Below are 10,029 nucleotides of genomic sequence, written 5' to 3'. Positions count from 1 at the left end.
GATGAAAAACTCAACTTGAGCTGGGAATGTGCACTTGCAGACCAGAAAGTTCACTTTATCCTGGGCTGCATCAAAAGAAGTGTTGCCAGTAGCTTGAGGGAGGTGATTCTACGCCTCTACTCAGGTCTTGTGAGACCCCCCACCTGGAGTACTGCATTCTGTTCTGGGGCCCACAGCACAAGAAGGATGTGGAAGTATTAAAATGAGTCCAGAGGAGGGCCACAGAAATGTTCAAATTCTGAAGCACCTCTCCTATGAAGACAGGCTGAGAGAGTTGGGGTTGTTCAGCCTGGAGCAGAGAAAGCTCCAGTGAGACCTCATCGCAGTCTTCCAGTACCTAAAGGAGGCCTACAGGAAATCTGGAGAGGGACTCTGTCAGGGAGTGTACTGATGAGTGAACAAGGGGAAATGTCTTTAAACTGAAAAAAGGTAGATTTATATTAGATATTCGGAAGAAATTCTTTACTCAGAGGGTGGTGAGGCAACGGAACATATTGCCGGAGAAGCTGTGGATGCCCCATCCCTGGAAATGTTCAAGGCCATGGCAGGGGGTTGGTACTAGATGGTCTTTAGGGTCCCTTCCAACCCAAGACATTCTATGATTTTATGATTCTGAAAGATACCTCACAAGGATTAAAAAACAAACAAACAAACAAACAAACAAAAAAGCAACCATACCTTAGTTCTTAGACTGGATGACAGACGCTTCTGATGAAAAATTAACAACAGCTAAATATTTTAAATGGAGAGGGTCAGTTCTTTCAGGAAAAGACAATTATCTTCAATCCTTCCAAGTAGAGCAAGGCTACAGCTATATTCTGTAACAAAAATTTTAATGCTACAGGTACAGCTACACTGTATTGAACTTCTATGCCAAAGAATTCCCCAGAAAATTCGAACAAGGACACTTGAACCTGCTTAATCAAACTTTGCAAAAGTGTTTAAAATGATTGATTTCACAGTAGCTGACCTTCAAGCATCACATGCACAGAAAGCCTTCAAACTTATTAAGAGTGTTGAAAATCTCATGAAGAAAGGTAATAGAAAATACAAAGGTAATAGAAATACATATTCAAGGTATTCTTCAGCTACGGTTTTAATTTCAGTTGTTGCTAAGTTGTTACTCAGTCTCATTTATTGTTGGCCAAATGTCAGCTCACAGAACAATCACTAAAGTCAGCTTATCATATCTGTTTACTAAGCTCACCTAAGACAACTGTGTTCAGAATCAGAGAAGCTAATCAAATTGAGATTGTGAACATAGTGAACAGTGAACATAGCCATGATCCTGTGCCTAATACTAAAACATGGCTTTAACATGAATCAGGACAACCAGAGCTGAACTGGTCTATGCTTTCTCATGTACCCACAGAAACTAAAGAGATGCTTCAGAAGAGTGTTGTAAATAAATACAAAACAAAGCTTTTGTCTGAACCTTTCTCTATTTTCAGCATACCATTATTTTTGTGTTTTTGTAAAACCATCTCCAAAACAAAGCAAACAATTTCAAGCCTTGTATTTCTTTCAGAAAAGAATTTGTGTTCAGTACTTCATTATAATCAGGACAGTATTTCTTCCACATTCTTTTTTTAATTAGTATAGTCTCCTAGATGCCTACACCCAGGCTTTTCTCAGCATAGTGTTTTATTACCCATAAAATGAAAATCCAAAGATTAGATAGACAGGACAATAGTGCTCAAAGTTTTTCCTATTATGTTTTGCTGTATCTACAGAAATTTGTTGAACCTGAAAATTCTTAAGTTCCTAATGTGAAGAAAAAAGTTCTAGTTTATTTGAGTAAAAAGAAAATTTTGAAAGGATGAACCTTAATACTATGGAAGAGCTTGCAAGCCTGAATCTTGATGCTCTGACAAGATTACAGAATTAAAAAAATGTTTTAAGTCAACACTCAATTTGTTACCTTAGAGATCATTATTTTCATGTCTAGCAGTAGACTTAGTTCATGATTTCTAATGTTAGCTTTGCAGCACTGGTAACCCAGCAATTAGATTTAAGATAATCAGACTAATTTCATACTTAAAATAAACCATATACTTAATGCATATGTGAAGCCAAAATAGAATTTAAAGAAAAAAACAATAATGAACACTTGAATGTTACTTATCAGCCAAACAGATGACTCTTAAAGGCCCTCTTTTTTCAGATGCTTTCAACATGCAGTACTTTATCTAGTCATGTTGAAAATAACAGGAACTTTTGTGTGCACCAGTGTTTGAAAGACATGCTGTTAAATTGGCAGAAGCTACTATATATCTATTCTTAGTTAAATAGGCTGAAAATACCCAGTCCTTCTTTGAAACCTTGACAGTTCTGAATTTTTTCTTTCTCTTTATGGGTAGTGTTTTGGATGTCAGCTCAGTTCTCTGTTAACTCAATTGTTTTGGTTGGTTGTCTCTGCTAAACTGAAAACAGCAATTTTCATTAATCTTCAGCTTTTAAAATATATTTCCCACAATTACCTGCTGTATAGTTCTCTTCCTTGCAGTACCTGTTCTGTAAGTTGGAATGGATTTCTAGCTGCCTTAAAGTGATCTACAATACTAGTCTCATAAAAATATTTTGGATGAATCTTCATGAATATTTGATTTGGTAGTAAAACTAGATTTTCACAAGAAAATATCTCTGACCTCAAGTAATTCCATTCTCCATCTTTATTTATTATTTTAATTCAATCTTTATGGATAAATAATACCTGCAACAGCTACATGTATGAAGGAAGCTTCAGGGACACTTTCTGAAAAATAGATACATTTAAGTATCTCAGAGAGGAGAATGCATCAAAACATTCTGGTTTTCTAGCTTCTAAAATTCATTTAGTTTGGAAGACACTAAGATTAACTTGTTCAGGTACCAGTAAGGAATAAAAAGGAGACATGTTGGGGAATCTAACAAAACTCCTTAGAGAATGCAGTTCAGCATGGGTAAATCCAGCTGCTTTCCACCACCACTTACCTACCTCTGGAGGAGCCTGTATGTTTAGACACTTCAATACCTCTTCCAGGAAGGGGAATACTTATTTCCTACCTGAGGCTTTACTGTCTTGTAGATCATTCAGTTATGCACAATGTAAGTCCTGAGAGCAACCTGGAAAGTTAGCTGTATTCAAAACTAACAGCTAACTTATCCTGGCCTACTCTTTTCCCTTTCCACACACCTATTTAGCGGGATGTTTGGGTGGATCATGGACACGAGATGGGTCTGGGTGTTGATCTCTTCACTTGAGAAGCACAGCAAGAATCACAAGGTCATCAGCAATATGAAAACATCTCCTCCCCTACTGGGTAAAAGAGTCTTCTGCCTCCTGCTACTGGAGTTCTGGGTTTCCCAAGATAAGTATGAATTTTACGGAGTACTGTTGCTGGATAGAAACAAAATCAGGCTGGAAGTGAGGTTATATCCCATAGGCAAGTACTATAATCATGAGGTCAGAGACAGGCTCTTTGCCGGACTGCTTTCATCTGGCTTTGCTGTCAGCAGCATAGGACTCACTTTTCTCAGAGGGACAGAGGATGCCCTAATTTCTAGACCATTGAAAGCCCTGAATTCAGGTGTTTCAGAGGGCTCAGTCATCCTCTGACAGGAGGAGCGCCGACCCATCACTCCTGCTTTCTAAGCAGTTTCATTAATCATTACACTATTGTGTTAAAGATAAGTATCATAGCTATCATGTGGTTCTGTTAACATTATCAGCCCCAGAAGACCAGAATTAGACTGTAACCTGAGTGACAGATAGCTAACATCAGCCATCTAAATCTTCCCTTGAAGTTATCTAAATTCCAGATAGTCAGACTTAAGTTAACCATACCGGGTTCAATTAGCATGGATTCTCACAACTTTTTAACAATTGCATGGATTCAGAACCTGGGTGAAGCAAGTTTCCATCTGGCTGTGGAACAACAGAACTGGCTCAGAACTGAAATGCATATTTTTCAATATATGTCACAATCAAATTATTCCATGATTGTGATAAATCAGATGAATTATTCCAGTGAAAAAATAGTCATCTTTTGTTGGGGAGATACTTTTACATTGTTTTTGTTTGTTTGTTTGTTTGTTCTGTTTGTTTCATTTGTTTGTTTGTATAAAATGAAAAAAAAATACAGTAAAGAATCATTTCTGTATATCCATTGTGCCTGAGTATCTCTTTCTCTTCATTTTCCACATTCTCTAAGTGTTCTTTCCAATAAGAAGGGGGAGATTAAAATCTCATAACTGTTGTGGTTTGGCTAAACTCTGCAGCTAGTTGCAATCTTGAAGCTCCCTGCTGTATGCCATGCAGACAGTGGGTACCACTCTGAATAACACGCAGTTAATCTCCTAGATATGTAGCTCAATAGCATGTGAAACAGGCAACTGGACAACACAGTATAAATGGATTTCATTAGTACTGCACTAATAACTCAGTGTGTTAACAGAAAGAAAAGCATATAGGAAACAGTTTGAAAGTCTTTTTTTTTACACTGGGTTGATAGAGCATAGGGGTTGACACCTCAGTTACTGAAGTTGGTGTGTAAGAGTAATATAGCAAATAGCAAACAAATTAATTGATTATGAAATTATATGAATTTATTTTTGCGTTCTCTGACAAAGCTTTGTAATTTATGTTCACTCAGTTTAGGATTACTGAACAAAATGGATACTGATGCAGTCATTATTTATCAAATTCCATTTTTATATTAAGTTAGAAAGTCACAAAATATGGGATTGGGAATGAGTGTCAAGATGAATAAAACAATGGCCTAAAATATACATTTCTCTTAAAAAGAAGGAAAGCAGGCAGGCAGGAAGGAAAGAAATGATTTTATAAGGAGATTTTTCACACATAGCTATAGGGCTAACTGTTGCATGCTTTCACTCTGTGTAGCCCCTTTGCTTTAACAAAAAAAAAAAAAAAAAAAAAAAAAAAAGTATGGAAAAATGTGCAGAGAAACTGATTTATTGGTGAATTCCTTTCTTTTATTTTTATTTTTTCCTCTTTTAAAAACTATTTGCTTGTGTAATGCAGTGCATATGTGGCTGGATTATCACTGGGACAATGATGTTAATTCAGTGAAAGGGAAAGATGTCCTTTACTGTGGGTGAGCAGGCTCTAAGGAGAGAGACAAATCCTTGAAGACAGGTATATTACAGGCAACAAAATCTACTTGGGAAGCTTCCTGAACTGAAAATGGTCAGAGGCTGAGGATAGTGGGGGAAGTGTACTGCAAATGCCTACTTTGTTCCTCCTCTTCCCTAAGGTATCTGCTCACAGCCACCACTGAAACAAAATATTGGCTTAGACGAAGTAATTGGGCTTTCTTCAGTGTATAGAGATTTTAAGGAAGACCAAGATTCTTGTTTCTGCCTTGTAATTAGGGAGAAGACAATAAAAATTATGTGTTTCTCTAAGAAATATGATAAGTAAATTAATTTAAATACAGCACTTAAAATAACTTTAACTCCAGCAAAGTTACTAAAGGAATCTTCCTCATATCTGACTTTACCATTATAATATATACTTGTAAGCTGACCTGTAAGTCAGCTCCCACCTAACATATTTTCTTCTAGAAAGTATTATGCATTCCTTTTTGTTTCTTCACAGACATCTTAGGAGCTCAGATAAGAACCTACAATGAGGAAGCAGTTTAGCAGTATAAAGTTACATGAGCATTAATGACTAAAATTACATTTCATTTTATATACAAGCTTGCCTATAGTGTGTGAGCAGTCCAATTTATAATGCTGTAGAACTGAATATGAATAGTCAGCAGTGAAACCGGGCTGTTACATCACACCCAGGGAACTATTATTTAGCATGTATTTTCATCCTCAAAGAGTTTCCTGAGCAGCCACTTTTTCATCTCTGAAAGATGCCTCAAAGCCAAGCAAATAAATATTACCATATCTGTTTCTAAACATAAAAGACAGAAAGACAAAAAGGGTTGAGAAGTTAACTGACTCACCCAAAGGCAATCAATAAAAGAAAGTCAGTATCAGAGACATAATTATTAGCGAAGCATACCTAGTTATATCTAGACTGCATTTAGAGGAGGAGCCTGAGGCCACAAAAGTCTAAATTCTTGTGTCAGCACTGCAAACATGAGGTTGTGGTGACCTTTGGGAAAAGCCAGGGAAAGAAACTTGGGATCATATTATCCCTTAATGCAGCATGATGCAGATGCCTCCGTAACTCCTTTCAGCAATGTTTCCCTGTAGTGTGATGAACGTACACAGGGTAATTCTGAGATCCATGAGCATCCCTACCCTGTGAGTGAATGGGATTTGTTGACAAAATAAAAACTCCTACCATCAAGATTAGTTAATGATAGGGAGAAGGATGGGCTGGACCTGATAGTTTCTTAACCTGAAAACATAAGGTGGGTGTGGATACCACCTCCAACTCTGATGATTTGACCATGAGTCTCCACTGTCCCAGCCCCATGTCTTTTATCCCTGTTCCTTCCATCATGTGGAATCTCTCTCAAAAGCTCAGTCTTTGAAGATTATTCTTCTGTATCTACCCCATAGAGAAACACCTCTGTTCATGCCCCTTTGAAATGTAGCTTTGACTATTGCTTCTCCAGTGTGCCTTGTGACAAAACACAAGCAAATTCAACTTGTCCTTTTAACACCACTATCATCTCTTATCTCTTGTTCTCATTGCACAAACTCTTGGTAGGAGTCCTGAATTCTCCATAACACTTCTGTACAGCAACACAGTTCTTCCTCATCTCTCACAAACTATTAAACAGTTTTATTAACGTATTCTATGCTTTTTATCTATCACATTAGTGCAGTTCATGTTGACCCTCTCTCTCACCTCTACACTTCTTCACTAGAGGTGCTAAAAAAAATCTTGTTCTCTCCTCTCTTTCTTATTCCTTTCATGTAAGCCTTCCACACTCCAGCAAAAATCCCATCTCAGGACTCTTCCCATGCTTTCCAAAAGCCACATACACCAAGGATATTAGCATAATTGAGCAACTCAGATGACTGCAACCAGGTGAACGCTTGGGGATTTGAGAAAGCTTTATCCTGTTCTTTTTTGCCTTAACCTCAGCCTGTCCTTCTCCACCCACACATGACCAATTCCTTGATAATTTATATTCTGTATTATTACATCTATCAAACAACATAAATTAGACTGTAAATGCTGTGGGGCAGAGCGGTTGCCTTACTTCTACTCATTTTTCTTGCACAGTGTTTGACTACACAAATAAGAGTTACACAGTTCTTTAAAACTCTGTTCCTTATAATTTGCCATTCAAAGGTGACAAAGCCTAGAGCATTCAGCAAAGGGAGCCTCTTTGGTCAAACATCCAGATGTTAGATACCTTTTTTCCATAGGCAGGAAAGGCAAAAATTGCCAACTTGTGCTAGCTAACTCATTCATGTAAAAACACGAGCTGTCACGTGCTATTTCTTCAATTTTTCTATTTGTTTAGCTAGCACATGTCCAACAGATATGTAGTCAACCTCTATGGCCATTAACAAGTCAATTTTAATTGACTTTTACTGGGGATATTGTGGAAACAAAGATAAGGAAGAAGCAAGAATAAAGGACTGAACTCCATTGCTTTCAGAAGCATTCCTGGGTTTTGTTTGGTCTTTTTGTTGTTGTTGTTGTTGTTGTTATTTCTTAGTTAATGAAGAATAGTGCAGCCTGGAAAGCTGAGCTTATCTCTGCTTTCAGTGGAAAAACCTTGTCGGTAGAATTTGTCGATGACTGAAAAATGTGAGCCCACAGAGACCCCCTGGTGGGATCCCTTTCTGAGATGAATCTTTTCTGTTTTCAGATATTTCCAACAGTTGAAGCAATTCACTACTGACAGCCAGTCTGAATGGTTGTAAAACACTTTGCAGACCTGCAGATATTCACAGGAGACAGTATCTCCACTACTGTAAATGAACGTATCACTCTCAACTTCAAAGGAACTAGGATGTTTCACACCAGCTGAAGACCCAATCCCATAGGAATTCCCTCTTGTGCCAGTATTCAGTTGCTGTCACATATCTGGCTTCAGCTGATCTGGATCAAAAAGGTTCCCAGCCACAGCTACTTTTCACTGTCTTCTCTGAAGGTTATTCCCCTTGTTCCTCATGCTCCCCCTCTGATATGTGCACATCATTGTTTTCTAACCCAGTTCAATCAAAATGAAATAGGTTAGGGAAAAAAAAAAATAAAAAAAAAAAATCTCTACTATTTAAAGTGTGTGAGCTAACCTGGATCATTTTGACTGAACTGGGTCAGGGAGTGATTATATGCGCAGCATATATTTCACTCAGCTGAGTGAAAAGGAAGGGACACAATCTATTTGCCTGGCTCAGAAACAGTCAGAGCAAGTCATAGGACTGCAGCTTTATGTGAATACCCACAGACTGGCTTTGGATGGTGAAAACTGACATGTGGTCTCAGAGATGTTTCACTGTGCACAGCCACTTTCCTTTTAATGTGGTTTCCACAAAATCAAACGCCCCAGCAAATACTTCTGAAACTGTAATGGAGTGGACAAGTAGTCGTTTTGGGTCTCCCAACATGCTGATCTCTTGGGAAGTTCTACCACATGACACTACACCAACAAAACCCTGCAACCAAAATGGTTTAGAATAGTGCTGGGGGAAAAGCAGGGCAAAAGCTAACATTTGTGTCTTCTGAAATCAGCCCAACAGCTTTATTCTGGCAGATAGAAGCAGCCTCCTTTTATCTGTTCTGAAGGGGAGAAATAATTTGCTATCCCTGTAAGTATGCAAATGTTACTGTGTCCTGTCTAACAGATTTAGCTGTTCTTCAAGTTAGGATGGTTAGTGTGGACATCTGGGTTTAACAGAATGCACAGCCTTTGTCAGCAGCTCATTTTATATAACAGGCTTGTAGTATTTCTGACCTTTTATTGAGCTGTAGAAGAAACCATGGTAGGCCCCATGTGGCCTTGGATATATATTTTGTGGATGCACGGAAAGGCAGGCCTTTCCAGAACTGGGGCTAATATTATTGCTCTGAAGCTTATTTCCTTCTTGAGAGACAAAAAAACAAACCTCTAATGATTTTGTTTGTTTGATTTCTTAAATTGAAACATTCTTCTCTACCACTCCTCTTCCTCAGTTGTCCATTATCCCGTACTGACAACTGGGAGCCATCTTGTCTTGGAGTCACCATCTGGACTCAGCACATTGAAAAAGGTCCCAGTGTCCCCAGTGCACTGGCTGCCTAGCCACACAACATTAGTTAAGTCATTTAACATTTCTGTATCTCTTCGGTAAAACACTGTGAAGAATATTATGATCTCAGATTAACCTAGAGGCTGAAGTAGCAACAACTGTAAGCCCTCAGTACAGATGCCCAGAAAAATATTAATAAACTTTAAGGGCAGCTGTGAGTTAGTACTATTTGAAAATCCTACCTGAGATCTTTCAGTCACAACCCCTCTTAAATTTGGTACTTCTCTGTGTGCTGGGATTCACCCCAGCTAATGGCAGCTTACACTGGTGTGCCTGGGGAGAGCGAGGAGCTGGCACACTGCATGCCGCATGTACTCTGCAATGGGCTGTGCAACTTTCCCTGCAGGAAAAGGGTAGACAGCTGGAGGCAGTAACCTCTTCTGCCATTTTAGTTAAATCCATCAGAGACTGTGAATCAGAGCCCTTATTATTTTCCACATGAGCGTTCCCAATTTATTCTCTGATGAAATGATGCATTCAACAGAAAAGAAAATGAAGTGCCAAAAGCATTAAACTCTTTAATAACAGGAGACACTGCAAGGCTTTGTCATTAATCCACCATAATTAGGCACTATGGCTAATGTCTTTCAAAGTACATAATACTGAAATATTATTGCTATTGATATGAATCAATCATGAATCTTGTGCACACCCTATCTTGCACTCCTGTATGTGTCATGAATTCATGTAGGAATAACAAAGCATCATCTTAAAACTACATAGTTGAAAATTAAGATTCCAATATTTAAGATTCCTCTCCTCTCCTCTCCTCTCCTCTCCTCTCCTCTCCTCTCCTCTCCTCTCCTCTCC

Source organism: Oxyura jamaicensis, chromosome 1 (genome assembly GCF_011077185.1).
Source record: "Oxyura jamaicensis isolate SHBP4307 breed ruddy duck chromosome 1, BPBGC_Ojam_1.0, whole genome shotgun sequence".
In the NCBI taxonomy this organism is placed as follows: Eukaryota; Metazoa; Chordata; class Aves; order Anseriformes; family Anatidae; genus Oxyura; species Oxyura jamaicensis.
The sequence above is the reverse complement of the archived record's forward strand: the minus strand, read 5'-3'. Positions refer to the sequence as shown.